Consider the following 20,445-nt stretch of genomic DNA (forward strand, 5'->3'; position numbering starts at 1 on the left):
TTACATAACAATGATATTCCATAACATTCATATACCACAATTTACTCAGCCATTCTCCAATTGATGGGCATCCATTCAATTTCCAGTTTCTAGCCACTACAAAAAAGGCTGTCACAAACATTTTTGCACATATGGATCTCTTTCTCTTCTTTAAGATCTCTTCGGGATATAAGTCCAGTAGAAACACTGCTGGATCAAAGGGTATGAACAGTTTGATAACTTTTTGAGCACAGTTCCAAATTGCTCTCCAGAATGGTTAGATCATTCACAACTCCACTAACAATGTATCAGTGTCAGTTTTCCCACATTCCCTCCGACATTCATTATTATCTTTTCCTGTCATTCTAGCCAATCTGAGAGATGTGTAGTGGTATCTTAGAGTTGTCTTAATTTGCAAGAAATAGGATTTTAACTCAGATCTTTCTGACTCTGAGTCTAGCACCCTATCCACTATACATTGTTGATTATATTAATATAATGTGGATTGACTCTGGTCCCACTACCTGAGTCAAATCAACAGACAAGCATTTGAGAGAGGGAAGGGGGAAGTAAGGAGAGAGAAAGAGAGGAAGAGAAAGGAAGAGAGAGAAATACAAATATATACATACATATATGTATATATATATATATACATGTGATAAATTTAAGATAATCACAGAGAGGTCCTCTAAGAAACATTCAGAGAAGCTTCTTGTAGAATTGGATTTAGTACAGAATTAAAGGAAACTAAAGTCAGATTTACTACATTTTTATCTCCAGGACCTTGAGGAGATTAGGAAACTCTCTTCTCTGTCACTGGTTCACACCCTAACCAATTAATTTATTTTCATTTTAGGAATCCATTAACCAGCACCCCAGTTTCAATTAACCCTTTAACCAATAACAGATTGGCTGTTTACTTATCTATTACTTTAAAAGTATGTAAGAATAAACACATCACCCAGCAAAGACAAGATAGTTGAGTTCAGAAAGAAGTCCAGTTGAGCTACCCCACCAAACCTCCATCAGGCAGATCTAAGAAATAAATCAGTTGTAATCTTGATGGGGAAATCCAAGAAAAAGTCATATTCAGGACACATAGGACTGTAAATACTAACAAGGGTACAAAAGGATCAGGTTCTGGCCAGGATTGTCAAGTTACAAAGAACATTCCAGGGCAATGAGACTAAAAAGAAGACAAGCAAAGTAAGGGCTGAGATCCATGCTGAATCAGTGCAACATTATGCAGTATGCAGGAACTGTTCAGTTCACTATCTAGGTCCAGATAAATAAATCCAGTGAAGCCCGAGGAGAATTCTCAAGTCTATATGGTGGTGAAAAAGAAAGGTTTCAGGCCCTAGGCTATGTACTGGGCAAGGGACAATTTCAGAAACAAGCAGCAAAGATGTGCTTTAGAACCTAAAGGAGCAGAACAGGGTATCAGTTCTAACTTCTAGCCCATGTTTAAGGATACAGAGAAATTAGAAATTTCAGACAAGGGTAAGCTTGCAGTTCTATCACTATGAACCAGTAGAGTTTCCTAGCTGACTGATAGTGGTTGAATCTAGCTAGGTCAGACCCCAGCTTTGTAGAGCTCAGAATAGGGATCTTTAATTCAGCTTTGTCCTATATTAAACCACTGTAAAAACACTGAAATCTTGCAAGTTACCAGTCTAAATTATCCCTAAGAATCTGGAATAACACAATAGTCAACATCTCAAGAAAGTAAAAACATACCCACCAGAAGGGCACAGAGCCCAAATCTAATATAAAGTCTGAATTCATAAAGTTAACTGGGTGAGGATTAAAAAAATACTATAAAAATTATTCTGGTGATAGGGACATTCAAGACAAAAAAATATAAAAAGAGAATGATTCCAAAATATTGACAAGCAAAGTCCTTAAGAAAAACATAGCTTGGGTACAAGTTAAACTAGAATTGTTGGTAGAGATGAATTAAGAATTTTTTAATAGTATAATTTTTTTAATGAAATGAGTTCACTAGAGGAAAAAAAATTAGAAAATGAATGAGTCACAGAAGAAAGAATTGATTTAGGATTAGGATTAGGGTTAGAGGGAAGCAGCTTGACCAAATAACAAAATCTCTGAAAATTAGAATGGACCAAAGAGAATCCAATGACTCTATAAGCCAAGAGGAAATATATATTTTTAATCAAAAAACTGATAAAATAGAATAAATGTAAATTATCTCCTAGCAAAACATCTGACCTGGAAAATAGAGCAAAATCATTAGAAAGAAGAATCATTGAACTACCTGAGTACCATGACTAATTAAAGAACCTAGACAACATATTTCAAGAACTTAAAAAACAAACGAATCCTGAACAGATCTCATAAAATCAGAGTTGAGTGAAAATAATAATAATAAAATCTAACATTCATGCCATGAAAGAAGTCTCATAAAAACTCTTAGGAATATTATAGACAAAATTCAAAGTATTAAAGAGTTTTCCTATAATCCCACCAATCGTAGAGAAGGAAGTGGATAGAAAGTAATACCTAAGAATGGTTCTTCTACATAATTCTTCCACCTAGTTTAATTGGGAGAGGATGGAATATAGATAAGGCCCAAGGGAATCCTTCTTAAAAAGGGACAAAAAGAATTAGGAAAGCAAAATAGAAGATCTTTAATAATGTTATTAGAATGCTATTATTCTGTCATCTTAAAAAAAAAAAAAAAAAAAAACTTTCATTAGACCCTACTATAACCTCAAGCTATTGCCCTTTAGTTCCTAGCTTTCACAGTCAAGCTTCTAGAAAAGCTGTTTACCCTTGTAATTTCCACTTCGTCTTCTATTAATCACTTCTTGATCTTTTGCAATCTGGTTTCCAACCTCACCAGACCTCATCACTCAATTTAAACTGCTTTCTTTCAGGTTACCAATGACCTCTTGATCATTGTGTCTAATGTTTTCCCCCTTCAGTCCTTAGCACGATATCTAATGTTCTTCACAATATGCTTCCAACTTTCCTTTTCAAGTTTCTTTCAAATTACTTTTTATCACTCATTCTACTTTCTAGTCCAACTAACCCACTTGCAATTACTTATACATGGCATTCTACCTAATGTCTCTTTATATGTCCCTCTTTTTCTAAAATGTATTCCTTCTTTAATACTACTTCATAGTATCTCTAGCCCAAGTTGCTAGTTATTCCCACAAAAATTATTTTGTATTTATTCACTTGTATACCTGTTGCTTAATCCAAACAGAATGTAAGTCCCATGAGGGCAACAACAATTTTAACTTTGCTTTTGTAACCCAAATGCTTAACAGTGCCTGGTACAGAGTAGGTGCTTACTATACATTTGATGGATTAACAATTATAATAAATGGAATCCCTCTTATGGAACAGTCCCTCCTTTCTCTAAAAGAAACATGATTAAATTGACCACCTATTATTAAGTTAGAGTTTTAAAAATAAATCTCAGTGTTCACTTCCCAACTCCCTTCTTCCATGAACAAAACCAAGAAGTTGGCTAGAGATGTTCTCATTTCCCTAAAAGTTTCTAGAGGAATAGTGGCTATTTCTTCTTAGGTTATTCTCTGAAGGGATAAGTTCTTATCCTCACCAAATATTAAAACAAAAGCAGACCACATGAAGTGCACAAAACTCCTAAGTGCTGTAGGCAACACACAAAAATGTAATTGGAAAACATTTTAAAGATAAAAATGCAACATAGATAATATTACATTTTAAAGCAAACCCATATGTCACCCACAGGGAGCCTTACGAATGGATTGGTGAGCCCCATTTCTATTTGATTTTGATACAACGGATCTAGTTTGTCTCATTTTACTTTTACTTTTTTATTATTCTGTTTACTTTAATGATATTTTTTGCTTTTGCATCACCTTCTGTTACAAACATGTTCCTCTCCCCTCTCCTAGCCAGTGAGACATACCTTTTAATAAAATTTTAAAAGAAAGAGGAAGGGAGAAAAAAAAGCAGTTCAGAAAAACCAACACATCAACCTTGCTAAGGAGTGTATACACGATTCTGACATATAATGCTCAATCTCTGCAAAGATCAAAAAGAGGAGCACTTTCTCACTTCTCCCCCCAAGGATGTGCAAACTGATACATTGATACTGGGACTGTGAATGGGTCCAATTATTCTGGAAAGCATTTTGGAATTATCGTGAGAAAGTGGCCAAAATGTTTATACTATTTGATCTAGTGATTCCTCAGCTATGTAGACAAATCTAGATAGATCTTCCCTAGGAAGATTGATGATAAAAATAAAAGGTCTCATGTGTATCAAAATATTTACAGCAGTACTTTTTATAGTAAGAACTGGATACAAAAAAGACATCCATCAGTTGGGGAATCTCTCTACCAGTTTTAGTATATGAATGTAATGGACTGTTCTTGTGCTATTAAAAAAAAGATGAATATTATAAAAACATAGATTCAAAGAAAGATTTATATGAATGGAAGCAAAATGAAACAAAACCAGGAAAACAATCTACATAATGACCAAAACAATATGAAGTGAATAGAAGTAACTACAACAAAATAAAAAAATCAATGTTGTGAAATGATAATTACCAAGATTGTTCCACCATCACCATCAAAAAGGATATGATTATACATGTACAACAACCTTTCTTTGAAAAGGTAGACAACTATGAGTGTGTAACAAAGCATATAACATCAGGTTTGTTTGATATGCTGATTGTTTTTGCTCACATATTTTGTTTCTTATCTTTAAAATTTGTTATGAGACAGGGATGGGATATACTAGGAAATTAGATTGATATAAAAAGAAAAGATATCAATAAAATAATTTAAAATAATAAGAATGTTGAGGGTTTGGATTTTTTTTTTGTTTTTGTTTTGGCTTTTGCCATTTACACTGATGAGTCATTGAGTGAACATAATTTTCTTGGATCTTTCTTACGTTAGGTATAAATTTATGCTCTGATTTTTCCTATTCATTATATATTATGATATGGCAATATTTTCTTACATTCCTCTATTACAATCTATTTAGCCATTCCCCAATAGATAGACAACTACTTTTACTCCATTTTTTTTTGTTAATACAAAAAAATGATGCTATGAATATTTGGGTTTATAAAGTATTTTTTCTGTCTTTGACCTCCTGACAACCCTTTAATTTTAGAGAAGAGGAAAATGAGGTTCAGAGTGGTAAAAAGACATTATTGACTCCTTTTGTATTTTGTAAATTCATGATATAAATAAGCATCCCTTCTTTGGCAAGTTTGTTCATTTGCATTCTAGGCTCATGATACTTTGGGTGTTTTTCCTTAAAGCAGACATGTCTTTATAATAGGGGTTATTTTCAGAAATTACAGATCATTGCTTAGATACCAAACTTAAGGATTATATATTCTGAATGCAAAAAAATGGAACAAAAATATCCTCTATTCATCAAATGAACTAATCATATCTAGACATTATTGAATTCTTATGGTTCCATCTCAAGCCACTTTTGCTTGTATATTTGCACATAAATATAAAAAAGGCAAATTTTCCTTGGCTCACAAAAAAGAAGTTTCTGGACCCCAGTTGTTTCATAGCTGCATGGCAACCAGCAGGCAAAAGTTCTGCAAATTGATGATTGATTCTTTGTCTGTTCCTACTGTTCTTAATTCATACTCTCTTTGTGGCAACAAAGCCAGTTATCTCTGATCATGCTGGCCTAGGCCCATCTCACCTGCCAGTCTATTCCTATTAACCTCAAGTAAGGAATGACAGCCAAAATCCAAGCTAGGTCATTGATAGCAGCCTCAAAGAGACTTATAGATAGTGAGTCCCTTGTTCTATAAAGCCCACATTGGAAAACTTAAGATACTATATGGCACTTTAGTCCTTTCTCCATTTTCATAGAGAACATACTTACATTTATTCTTTGAAAAAAAAAATACCTACACAGATTAGGGAGCACATTCATTTTCCACTAACTGCTCAAAAACACTGCAAGTAAGCCCAGGATCCTCACTGGAAGCTAAACACAGCTCCAGTTCCCAGGTTTGTATCTATTTCTCTCCTTTTTCAACAGCAATTCAGAGTGCCATTTGGCCCAATGTCTCAACTCTGCATGAAACTGATTTCTAGGGCTGTTGTTGTTTTTTTCTGTTTTTATTCAAATTTGCTAGTCTTTCATTTGGGACAGCTTTTCCCTAATACATATTTCCACTCAGAGCTAACAGTGTGATAGGGTTTTTATTTTTATTTGAATAAAAAGTCAGCTAAATAATTACACAAATTGATTGTACACAACTAGAAAAAAAAAGTATTCTTAGCCTTAGACACCCCTACCATTTCAGACTACCACTATTCATCAACAAAAGAAGGTATAAATTCATAATTGTTAAAATCTATAATATTCTTTTATAGTAAACCTTAATTTAACACATAAGAGAGAATCTCCAGAAGAGATTAGATACATAAAAGGCATATCACTAAAATTTTTAGGTTAATACCATGAAGGAACACCCCAAAAATCATACTTTGGTACACCATGAGAAACAGTGGGAGGAGAATGAATGAATCAAGAGCCTGACCATAATTTGGAATTTTAAATATGCTTATATTTTTACATTTATTTGCAAAAAACAGAAATAGACTCAATAACAAATAAAAAAGGAGTATTAACAGTCCATAATGATCAACAACTGTAGTTTTGGTTTTCCTTATTTCTATTGTCTCTTTATGCCTACATCATTCTGGGTGAATTAGCAATGAAAAAAAAAACTTTCTAATCAAGTGATTCAAACTTTAGTTTCATTGCAAAGTAATCACTCAAGACTGAAGTATTTGTACTAACTTATCTCCTCATTTTAAACATGTGTTGAATCTTTGGACCTAAGTATGGAGATGGTTGATGAGTCTCACATCCTTCCTGAGGACATTTCATCCAATTAATCATTCTTTCCAGGCCAAAGCCTAATCTTTGATTTGCTCCTTTCAGACATCATGTCCTATGGATCAGTGGCCATCTTTCAAGACACTTTCCTGTTTATTGCCTTAAAAGTGGGAAATGGCTAACTGGACAAAGCACGTCTCCCAAGGACAAGTAGAGTATGCACTCCTGTAATAAATATTCAGGTCAATGTCTTTCAAAGGTTATTGTGAATCACTTTCCCCTCCTTCCTTCCCATGCTTCAGTCATCTTGCTGGCTCCAAATTTTCACCCTTTGTCTCAGGTCTCAGCTGCTTTTGGTTTATTGCATACGGCTGCTATTGTCTTTGTCTTTTCTATCCGCTTCAGTGTGTCTCATTTTCCTAAAGTACCTGGCACCCACTTTTCCATAACATTGTTCCTTTGTTCCAGGAAAACATAATTTTAGGAGGCAGCAGAAACACAGTTCCAAAGGCCACAGGGTGACATCCTCTCTCACCTGATCTTTATTCATGTCTGGTTTTTTAATTGCTTTTTTTTTTTCCATTTCTCAAGCACCATGCACCTCCCTTCCTCCCTGACAGGAAGGAGCATTTTATTTCTCATTCAAAATGCCTTCCTACTGATCTCTATTCTTCAGAAGTTCCAGAGGCCCCTTGTTACCTGTTGGTTTTTCTCATGTTGGTTGATCTGTTGGCCTTGCTGTAGTTTATTACTGTTTCAACTTTTTTTTCCCCTCTTTCCAAACTTAGGCCAGAACTTACAACCTGCTGTCTTTTCTCATCTTCACTATCATTATCTTCAGCCCCAGTCTTCCCCATATTTTTTTTATTCCAACACTGAGCTCTTTAAAGAAACAAAGAGAAGAATTATGTGATGGCTTCCACCGTCTGAGCATCTGTGGCTTTGTTTGAGTGAGCGCTTTCACATCCAAAGCTAAACCTTGACTTAACACATAAACTCAATTGACAAGAGGAGTATCCGCATTCAAGCCCACCAATAGGCAGAAGACACAATCAGAGGGTTATTGGCAGGTACCTTCTAATCTCCCTGGTGCACTGAAAAAACTCAATTCATTAAAATAATAAAAAAAGATCTTGGTCCCTCATGTGAGCGGCATGTGATTTTTCCATGAACGTTCAGCTCAGAAGGCACGGTGCCTATTATACATTCCATTTATAAATCAAACACCCCACGTCCTGCGGCTGCACGCTGACATGTCAGCGAGGTTTGGGTCAGCCGCACACACTTTCACATGAACAGCAGATTAAGGCAGAGAGAAAGAGAAGTGGCTCTTCCCGCCCCCCCACCCCCCACCCTTTACCACCGGTAATAGGCAGATTGTACATTCAAATTGGGCTAAGACTCCAAAACCAAAGTTCCATGAACCACAGGAGCAAAAAAACTTGAGATAAAAGACAAGATCCTTCTGTTCTTTTAGCTTTCTCACCTTTCTTTCTTGCTTCCCTTCATCGTGTTCATTGGGAAGTAATATGCGTGTTCATATGTGGGATTTAAAGGGTATAACTAGGAAAAGAATGAATAAAATCTAGCCAGGAAAGATTCTAGTTTCCAAAGCCCCATGGGGTTGGAGACCCGAGAGTCTTGGAGCATAATTATCTATACACAATGAGTAATGGATCATAGAGAACCCTCACTAAGCTAAGTTTTGTATAGGTTGTCTTAAGGCCATAAGAGCTGATCTTCTAGGCTATCACCAAGTAACTCTTCCATGAAGACAAGATATGTCAAATCAGACCAACTATATTTGACAGTCTTTTTGCAGTTTGCTCGTTGAACTGTGGTTATCTTGTTTCTCTATTTATGTCAAAATCTTCCAGTTCACCAAGAGATGCCCAGAAAATGTCTTCAACCCCAGGTATGTAATTTCCATCTACATCTCAGGATCATCACCTTTTGTCATAGACTGGCTATCTAAGGAACAAAGAAGAAGAGCAATTGCATGTGTATATTGAAGTTCTTTGCCTGGAACTAGATAAGAACCAGAAAGAAAATGAGCTGGAGTGATCTAGGAATCTTACAAGGGTTTTCTTCCATAAGAATATAAGAACCAGGATCTAAAGAAAAATAATTGCTAGCAGATGAAGAATTCAGATATTGAGAACGTATGATAAGGACCATAGGTAGCAATCTCCAGTGCTTTGGCAAAAACCTAAAGAGGAAGTAAGAAAATGTGAACTGTTGGGACTGAGTTTTTAATTCAACTCCCATTTTAAAAAATATATGTGTATATATATTTTATATTTCCCTGTAGCACTTGAATTTTATATCTATATCCATATTTCATATATATTTATATATATCAGGAATAGTACTTAAATGGAGGTGTTAAAGATAAAGATAGATGGTTGGTATATCCATATTTATCTTTATATCTAATTCTACATAGATATACATATATGTAATTCTACAAATATATTCTATATACATATATATACCCACACACATATCTTTCAACACTTCATTTAAGGTCTATTCAATTCTTGATTGTGGTATAAAAATGACACATGCCAAGCTATGCAAGATTGAGCACATCTATGCAAGCTAAAAAAACTTTCAGTCTTGGCCTGGGGATGGACTATTTGTCTTCCTAGAAAAATGGCCATCAAGAGATTAATTTTTTTCCTGACACCACAATTCATGAAGATCATTTTCTATGATAAAGAAATATGGTAACCTCAATCAATGGAAAGAATACTCAAACAATGAAATATTACAGTAGTAAGCATCCCAATGTTAGGTATGCCATTTCATGAAAGATTTTAGGCTCACTTTTTATTACATCTATAAAAGATATAAATTATTAAAACCTTCCAAGAAGGAAAGGGTCATAAAATGGTTAAAGATTGTATATATGAATAGAAAACTATCACAGCATAGTGTCTTGGTAAATTAGGTTCACCACAGTTTAATCCTCAATGCATCCAGAAGAGTTGATGATAAACCAGTATTCCTGATGAATTATTAAGTGGGCTGAACTGAATGGCTTGGCTATATGTGTAGTTCATCAAGTGTGTCACATCAAGAAATAGTTTTTGTGTACTTTGAAAGGATTAAAAAATAACTACTCCTTTGAAAGAAGGTATTACTGAAAAATGTCCTTTGAGCTGTTTTTCTAGAAACAGGAATGGATTTGTATTGCTCATCTTGTCTCTTTTGTGACCAGTGGAATTTCCTGAAGGTAGGTTGGATGAAATACTGTGAACTCAAGTTAATTGGCCTGCATCAGTAGATCCCTGGAAATTTTGTCTTAATGGCACCTATGATCAAATTGATCGGCAATAAATGAGACACATTAAAGCATATAATACATCTTTAAGGCTTCTTTGCCCTGAAACACTCAGTATTATATGAGATGAATTATTAAGTTTTTATGAGATAATGCTTAGTCTGAAACAGTATTTTTCTTAACATTGTTGATGCTAATATATACCTACTGGGCAGGTTGATATTATGCTCTGCTGTCGATCTGAGTATGTCATTTTTAATTTAATTAATGTAGTACAAATGATTTCTGTTCTCAAGGTAGGCAGGTGTAATTCAGCTAATCCAGTACTTGTCTTGGCAGGTGAGCTTCACTGGATGCATAAGAACATAACTGTCAGTTACTGGCAGCATAAAATGAGATGAATTAATACATAAAATATGTGATGTTCTCAGAAGCAATATTTTGCTATAAATGTGTTTCTGTATGTTGAGATGGATTCTTCATGTCCCTAATATCATACTATGCCTGTTAGCAGTACAAAGTAAACCATTAATGTGATTTTATCATTTTTAGCAATCTTACAAGTGTTCTTCTCCTAATTTTGTTAAGGTATTCATTTCTTATATTCCATGAATCTTTTCATCCTCATTCTATTGTGATAAAATGAACTAAATGAGACAGAGAATCCAAAGAACATAAATAAATTAGTATCTTAAATATTAAATAAACAGATTTCAATAATCTAGAACATTATCAAGAAGTCACATTTATATTATAATTATTACTTGAAAATGCAATACTTAATCCTTACATTAAATATGGACATTAAATGTCTCCTTTTAAAACATGATATTTCATTGTAGCAGGAATTGCACTGTCATTTAGTCTCCTTGATCTCAAAAATATGTTGCAAATTCACCAACACTGGCTGCTACTACTGGAAGCAGGGGATATGATTGAGATGATTTTTGTTATATTACACAAATCATTTTTGCATGAGTAATTTCAATGATATATTACCAAATATAAAATATAAAAATGCATAAATAGAGAAATGCTTCACTTTTGAAGCAAAATTGTGCTATCAATTTAGATTTTTTTGAGAAAATTAAATGAAATCATTCGGGGAAAAAATCAACTTTGGAAACTGAATTTTCTAAATCAATCATAGTTGCTTACATAATTGACATAACATCTCTTTATTTAGTATAATGTAAACAGCCTAGATGAAAGGAGAAATTTGAAATTCATAAAAATCATAGAATCATAGAGCAAGAATAGCCCTTAGAGACCACTGAGTCTAACTCCCTTCATTTTATAGATGAGAAACTGAGGTTCAGAGAATGTGAGTGTTATTCTTAGGCTCATTAAGCAACATTAATGTAGAAAATGAATACTAAAACTAAATTTTTATTCAATGCCTTCATGACAATAAAAACTCATTTAGATAGAATATTAAGGTTTATACACTGCTTTTCCCCACAACTTAATATTACAAATTATTGTAAATTATTGTGTACACCTGGAACGCAGTGAGTACTTACTGAATACTTATTCTCCTGTCAGCTAGGTAATTGAAACATTGTTTTCCTTGTTTCACAAATGAGGAAACTGTGACACAAAGCAGGTGAATGGCTTGTATAAGGTTACAAATAGCAGAATAAGCTTTAGAGCAATTCATATTCAAGTCTCCTGACATCAGATTAATCAACCCAGGGGAACTGGCTACCTTGGAAATGATGATAATGATGACATCTAACATTTATATAGTGCTTTGAAGTTTGCATAAAGATATCTTTTTATATATATATATATATATATATATATATATATATATACATATGTGTGGAGTGTGTGCATAATTTGAAGTAGTGGGTTCCTTCTCCAGGGAGGTATCCTTGTGAAATCTAGATGACTTCTTGTCTGGTATGTTATAGAGAGGATTCTAATTCAGATATAAAGTGGGCTAGTGATCTCTTAGATGTCTCCCAATTCTGAGCTTCTGTGATTCTACCATATCTCACTGACGATGATATCATTAATTTTAATAGTTACCACCTTTGACCTTTTCAATAACCTTGATGCATGAACTCCATGCAAATATTTTTAGTGATAAGCAAACATAAAGGACCTTTGGTTGTTCTTTAGAAATCTGTACTATAATCAATGACCATGCTTGAAAAGTTCATCTAATGTAATTTTGGGTTTCATTTTTGAAATTCTTCTCTTATGGTATTAATGGAATCTGTGCTACTCACCTGTTCCTATTTGTAACCAAAATTATGTGCTGGCGATTCAAAAAAAAAAGTGAACTAAATGAAAGATCTCTAAGGTTTCTTTCTGATCTAATATATTATTTATTTATGAATAAAACCTAACCTAATAATATTCATTCTTAGAGAAGGTCAAATTGGTGAAGTACTTGCTGTATGCACTGGACTAAGAAATAACCCCTAAGAAGGGACCAAGGGTTCTCTGATCACTACTGCAAAGGACCCCATTTGAGTTTACCTATGGAAATTCAACATGATCCTATAAGTCTTCCTTATTGATTACTCCCAAAAAAGAAAAAAAAAAAAAGGAAAACTATTTTTGCCATAAGAAGGTATTCTAATAACTACCTATAGTTCATAAACATATTACCATATTGGTAACAGAATTTGTCTTAAATGGAGCTGTTGCTGATGAATAAATATATCTCACTAACAAGAATATTTCACATAAACCATGGTAACAAAAGAGTTGCTAAATCTAGGACCAGCAAGTGGATTTTTAGCAAGCATCCAAGTTCTGAAATTTCACTTCTGATAGAATTACTAATGCTAGTATCCATCTTAGTATACACCAGAAACCTTGCTTGCTCTGCTTTTTAAAAAAATGTTTACCACTTTGGATTAATTTCAAGAATATGTGAAAACATTTTTATACTAAATTAAGATTTTATTTTATGGCCCAACTTAGTCCATGGGATAGATAATATGGAATCTCTTTTTTAAGTAAAATCAGCCTTCAAAAGAATTTTTAATTTTTAAATGAAAAAATATCAACACTTTTCTCTACCTATTCCAAGATTTCTAACCTTTTGCAAGAATTCAGCAGAGTTCTCACTGTTTCCAGAGAGAATATTAATGGAGTGGTAAAGAATAGGGTAGGTTTACAAGAAATTTATTAATAGGTATTGCTATTAGTCATATTAATATTTTATATTTTAATAACCAGTTTGTTATCTGTTCAGAACAGAGTCTCATGATACACAAAGACCAATGTGCCACAAGCCACACTTCTAATCATCTAATATAGGACAAAGCCAGTAGGATACAGTTGGAATTTTACAGAGGCAAGGGGGAGGCAAAAGATTTATATAACCAAGAACTGATAGCAGAAGATGAAGATCTATATCAAATAAATTGATCAGCAATCAATGGAGTTAAACTGATTACTTTGTAAAAAGAAAGCAGGAACTGACCAGATAGAGCCAGATCTAAAGTTAAATGTCTCAACTAAATTCAAAAGGCTTCATCTAATTACATGTCTTGCTATCTCAGGCAAAATGGCCTCTATATTAAAATTTTCTTTTGACAGAATTAAAAAATGACCCTGTACCAATTTTAAAAAAAAATCACCCAGGCATAAAATTATTCACAGAGCCCTTTATTTCTTCTTTTCTCAATTCCCAAATGAACTAAATTGATTTTGGCTCTGAGGCCAAATCAAAAAGAGAGACAGAGACAGAGACAGAGAAATAGAAGCAGGCAGACAGAAACAGAGAGACAGAGATAGAAAGACAGAGAGAGAGCAAATCAATCATAAATCTCAATTCATAGGATTTAGAACTGGAAGTTACCTAGAAAGATCATTAAATCTTAATCTCTCATTTTACAGATAAGGAAATTGAGACCCAGAGAAGGTAGCAACTTAATGGAACCAGAATGCAAAACCCAAATCTTTATTCTTTATTTTTAATGTACTTTTAACTACTCTTTCCATGCTTTAGCTCCTATAAGCCTAAAATTTTTCACATTTCCTGTTTCTTTGACTGGATTTAGGTTGAGAATCTGCCAGGCCCCTCTGCCCTGTTACTACCATGGAAGACTGATCCATCCATTTCTTCCACCATTCTCCCCTTAAAACTTGTGTTTCACCTCCCCACCAGGATTTTCCCAGTAGGTTGTAGAGGTGTAATTCTATTGCTCTTTTTAGTCCTGCACCATCTCTACTCTTAGGGAACCCTTAATTAACCAGCATTGAAATTGCAGTGCTGAGATTTACCAAAAGAGGGAAGGATGAACCACCCCCCAAAAAAGCTTGAAAAATATGGAATAGTCCAAATGATAAAGAAACACTTCAATAAGTCTAAGACAGCAAAAGTCTTCTTAAATGAGAGGGGGGAAAGAAATAAGAATAGGCAAAGAAGAAGGATATATTTAACAAGAAAATTTTTATTAATGTTTATTTTGGAAAAAACACCAGCTGAATTGAGGATCCATTGCTCTAAGTGCAATGATGGAATTTTGGTCTTTGAATCTTAATTCTGACCCACACTAGGATATGATCATGGGCATATCACTTAGTATGAACCTGTGTCCTCATTTGTAAAAAGATATTAACTATCTCACCATCACAGAGTTGAGATAATTGTATTTTGTCTGAAACATAAGAAAATATAAGTTATTGTTATTTGTGTTAGGGAATTGAGAGGCACAGAGAAAACAGGAAGACCTGGGAACAAGTCCCACCTCTGACACAGTGTACATTGGTGAGAGGGGGTGTCCACACCCAACTGTTCCCTATAACAATAAAACTATAAGTTGTCTCTATCTTTTACCAGGGAACTAAAGGAAAAAATCTCTGGGGTAGTAAAAAAAAAAAAAAATGCAGATTCATTGAGAATCTCAAAAAAAAAAAAAAAATAGGGCTTATTCCCATCTCATTCTTATTAGAAAAATCAAACTTTTTTTTTTTTCTTGAGTATGGGAAGCAGTATCTTCCATCTACTCTGTATTCATCCTATATGTTCTGATTTGTATATGATGTTTTTCTCAATAGAATGCAAGCTTCCTTTAAAAGAAAGCTTTTCCTTTGTTTCAATGCTTAATATCGTGCTTAACAAGAATAAACCCTTATAAATGTTTATTAATCAATTCACTGACAATTGGGGAGATAGTATTACCAAGGAAATAGCTATATATACTTTAATACTAGATGATTAGATTTCAAGGCCTTTCTCTATAATCTCTAGATTACATTTTGTGTGTATACATAATTTGCCTGAGTTTTACCTTTTACTGATTAAGACTTATGGAATCTTCTTCCACATAATCCTGTTAGAAGTAGACAGTTCTCCACCAGCTAATTCAGTTTTATATACATTATTTTGTATAGAGCAGAGGGTTAATTTAAGAGGATTTGTTTTTGTCTCCCTGTAATGGGTTGAGGCTTGAATTGATGCACTGAGGACCCAAGCACGGGAAGCTAAATAGTAATTGGACTATACCCTATTAATATACATGATTGGATAAAGAATGGCCCCCGCCCACTCTCTGTGAAAGTCCTGATGTGTTTATAGGAAATGACGATTTTGGTGGGTAGAGGCAGAGAGACAGGAAGAGAGGCTGGAAGAGATTGAGCCTGGGTTCTATGCTCCTAGCTGCTGGTCTTGTGGGTGCTGGTCTAGCTAGCTTCTTGACTCAGCTACACACATTGCTATCACCGATTCCCTTCCACCTCCAATCTTTCTTTACTGAGAATAAAGAGTGACGATTTTCCCTTAACCTGAATTCCTGACTCCGGCTGATTTTAAAATACGGGGTCTTCACATCTCCACCTCCACTTTTTTTTTTTTTTGGTAATTTTACAACTTGCCATTAGTAGCAATTAATAAATACTTGTTGAATGACCATACTGGGTTCAAGGAATATGACTGTTTAAACGATGACTGTATAATTATAATACAATTGTAACAACAGTCAATTCAGTTCTCTTGGCCTTTTTTTTTTAGTAACTGCATGACATCACTATCCCAGCATTTTGATTAGTTACAACACAAAAGTGAAAATGGTTGTAAAGTATATTAAGCATGACAAGAAATATTATACAGACATGACCTTAAATTTGGTCTAGACTAGAAAAGTGAAATGAAATACAGTTACAAATAATCAGATAATTCAAGTGCTAATGCTCTATTTTGGTCTTAAATGTCTGAATGTTTGGATGACAGTAATGATAGTCACTCTTCTTAAAGCTGGAAGTATCCATTTTTCTAACCTCATTTCACATGGCTAGTATAACCCCCACCTTAATTATAAATGCAATAAGCTTTTGTGACAGAGAAGTACTCTAAAAAGGCTGCTTACTGTGTGTTATCATGAGACCTACCACAGGAATTCAATTTAGTTAATAACTCTGGATACTGAAAGACTTGAACATTTTTTTTTTCTTCTGGAAAAACTCTTTAGTTCATCCTGCAACTGAGTTTCATAGAGTAGTTTCAAGGTTGCCTGTGAAGGTGAGCAGCTGGAGTCCTAAGAACTTAATTTAAAGAAATTCAAAGAGCAAAAAATGCACTTTGTTCTTTGGCTTTCTTAAACCCACACTTCATATCCTTTCATAATCTTTTGTCTTTCATAGCTAAAATACATACAAATTGTATGGGGGGGGAGGTCTCTTAAATCTCCCCAGGGCACCACGTTGGCCCAAGTGATTTAAAATGGCATACACATATTTTAATATTAAGATTTCTATATAGTAGCATTTGTAGCACACACACAAAAAAAACTAGCATTGTGCAGAGAAAATTACCATTTCCTTGTTTTTCAGTACAAATTCAAGGACAGGGAAACCTACTTATAACTTTACTATTTATAAGGTTTTCATTTTCTCAGCTCCTTGAAAAAAAAAAAACTGACACAGGCAAATTTTCCAACCTTCTAAAATCAATGTTAAGCAGAAACAAAAACAAAAACAATGAAAAACAACCCTCCAGTGAATTTTTAACATCCTATGTCCTTAAATATGAATCTCTACCAGATCTTTCATTTGACCCCTCTGCCAACCAGTTTCTGCCCACTTTACAGCACTTTAGCCATTAATGATCTCCTCCTGGCCCTTTCTAATGGTCTTTTCTCTAACCATTTTTTCTTTTATCTCATCTGTTAGCTTTGATAGAGTCAAACACTCTCTTCCTCCTCCTCCATAAGCCTCTCGTCTCCTAATTCTCTTTTTACCTAATTCTCTCTGTTCCTTTTCTTTTAAGAATTTCTAACATTTCTTTTGAGAATTTCTTCCTTCCTCTCACTGGTTCTCTCTTCTCAGCCTACTTTCTTTCCCTAGGTGGCTTCCTTTGTTCCCCACAAATCTGCTGATGGATGAATCCAAACCTTACTTCTACACCCTTGGGCCCTCTTTTTCTATTAATTTTTTAAATCTCTTTTTTGTTCAACTGATATAACTACCATCTAAAACTCAAGTTTATTTCTTTTTCCTTTCAGGACCTACTTCTAACATAGTCCATTTCTTCATGTCAACTCATTAGCTCTGGAAAATTTTACTTGCCCATGGAGACCAAAGATTTTTCATCTTTTCCTTCTAAAATCTCCTAAGAGGTTATCACCTCTTCAGAAAATTCTCCAAATTGAGAAATCTATTTAATCTATTACTTAGGATTATGCTGTATATGTAAGTGCTTAATAAGTGATTTTTTAAAATAATGATGATGCTAGACCATATGTACCCCAGTGAGATTCTTTACTGGCAATATTTAAACAAAAATTGTAAGTGGCATTCCTGCAACAAAATCCTACCCTAGTGCATTATTATGATGGAAGAACTAAAACTGGTTCTTGAAGGCTATACCTAAGGAAGGAAAATGTTAATGAGAGACAGACAAGGAAATGAACAAAATATAAATTTTTCTCTAGTTCATCCCCTTTAAAGACTCATTAAGAGGTGCTGACGGTGTGGTAAGAATATTGCTTGCACCTGATGTGGAGGAAATAAATAGAATTCAGTAGACCTAACTTGATTATGAAGGAGGGGGATCATCAGCTAAGAAGGACAAGTTAAGAAATATGAACAGCTGCCTGAGGGGCCCTCTTTTGTGCTAAGGTTGTAAACTTGGCTAAAACAAGAAATGGAAATGTGTCTTTAAAAAAGAACTCCATCCCCACCCCCACCCAGTGCCTGTTAGCTCTGGCTAATTTATTTTAAGATCTGTGCTTCTTCCCTGAAAATGGGGAGGCTGGAGGACAAGCAACAGTGGTAATTGTGAAAAAAATCAATAATGGCATTGTCAAATCTACCAAGTCTATAATGAAGTCAAGACATTGGTAAAGCTGAGTTGTACAAGATATGGGGATAGAATGGGAGGTGAGAGAGAGGAGGAGATATGGAGGGAGAGCCACAGAGAGTCATGAAATGAATGCACAGTTGCATAGGACTGTCCCTTTCATTTACACTGTGAGTCATATAGACTGTGCAGAACTGAGAGAAAGGGATTTGACTCTAGAAACTTCAAGAGTTTCTTGTGGACCCTTTAACCCCAGGATAATACTCTTAAGTAAGAAAAATTTTAGAGGACCCTGAGGAGATATGGCCTTCTAGACGGCCAATTTTCTTGATCATCAATGGACCTCGATAAAAGTCCTATCTGCAGTTTTGGATGGATGGAATAGGTTTCTTGTATACTCTATGCCTTCTTTACTTGGTACTTTTAAGGTAACTGAAGACCTCTAGTAAAGAGTCAAGTTCACATATACTCAAGTATTGAATAAGTAGAAGTGAAAAACAAAAGAGAAATTATTAGATTATTATTTCAAAACCTTCAAGATAAGCATCTCACACATGAATTCTGATGTAATTTACAGCAACATATTGTGACATGAAGAAATTTCAAGTAAAATGAAATTAAACATCCTTAGAATCTCTCTAAGGATAAAGAAAATTATAATGATTTTTAACTAGGGCCTGGAAAATTGTTTCCTCTACCTATTTTCTCTACTTTTTGCTTTTTAAAAAATTAAAGATAAAATTGAAAATACTATAACATAAAAATATCTTAATAAAAAAAGGAAAATCAAGAATTAGTCCAACTACTTAGTCCAACTACTTTATTAAATTGATTAGGGGATAAAAGCAATGACAAATAAGAATTTTCATTTCTAAGAATACTTAAAATTCTTTACAAATACCACTGTTCATTACTGTATATTCCCCTTTCATTAATGCAAATAATACTGTAAAGGGCAGGAACTTTGAAGAAATATACTTAAGGCTCAGTATGATTGATTTAGTCCTACAACAAGGTGTTAACTCAGTGGAATTGATAAGACAATGGTTATCTAATTTAGCATGTGAGTTCTCTAGTTCAGTATGATTGATTCAGTCTTACAACAAATAATGGTTCCCTGGAGATATAATGATTGGTTTATATTCAGTATACTGTAATGATGTAATTGTAATAGAGCATATAAACTGGGGACAAATTCAGCCAGAGAGAGACTTGGTGGCTCTCCTGTTTCCTCCACTAAAGCCAAGACCCATTTGGGAGGGCCTCCAGAAAGCTAGCCAAGCCCCAGGCAAGGAGACAGACTGTGAAGGAGATAATAAGAATTTGGACTTTATCCCTAGCTATTCTTGTGGTGATTACTCTGCTGAAATAAGACCTCCAGAAAACCAATCAGGGCCCTGGAAAATTGTTTCCTCTACTCATTTTCTCTGCTTTTTGCTTTTTAAAAAATTAAAGATAAAATTAAAAATACTATAACATAAAATATCATTAATGAAAAAAGGAAAATCAAGAACTAGTTCAACTACTTTATTAATTAGATTAGGTGGTAAAAGCAATGACAAATTAAGAATTTTCATTTCCAAGAATATTTAAAATTCTTTGCAAATACCACTATTCCTTACTGTATATTCTCCTTTCATTAATGCAAATGATACACATTCTGGTATGTGTCCTTATGAGGTGGAATGGCAGGAAAAAAAAATTAATCCCCAAGTGACCAGTCTTCAAGTGATCCTTTCTAAATTTAGGAAAACTACTCCTGGAATAAGAGAAATAAAGCCTATTTCTGGGCTTCTGTGTTAAACCTTTCATGTTAAATAAAACTGGGCAGAGTTTGCATTTCACCAGCATTACCTTTAAGACCTCAGGGTCACTGCCACATTCTATTAAGGCAAAAGAGTAGGACTTGAGTGGAAGATATATTAAATTCCTTTAAAAAAAACAATTCAGACTTTCTATTCAGTTCTATGCTGCCTTTATTTCCTGTGCCAATGTATATTAAGTTCTATGGTCATGCACTGACTCACCTTCTAAGGCCAAAACCTAGAAAAAAAATGTGTGC

This window comes from Sarcophilus harrisii, chromosome 4, assembly GCF_902635505.1.
Source record: "Sarcophilus harrisii chromosome 4, mSarHar1.11, whole genome shotgun sequence".
NCBI classification, from domain to species: domain Eukaryota; kingdom Metazoa; phylum Chordata; class Mammalia; order Dasyuromorphia; family Dasyuridae; genus Sarcophilus; species Sarcophilus harrisii.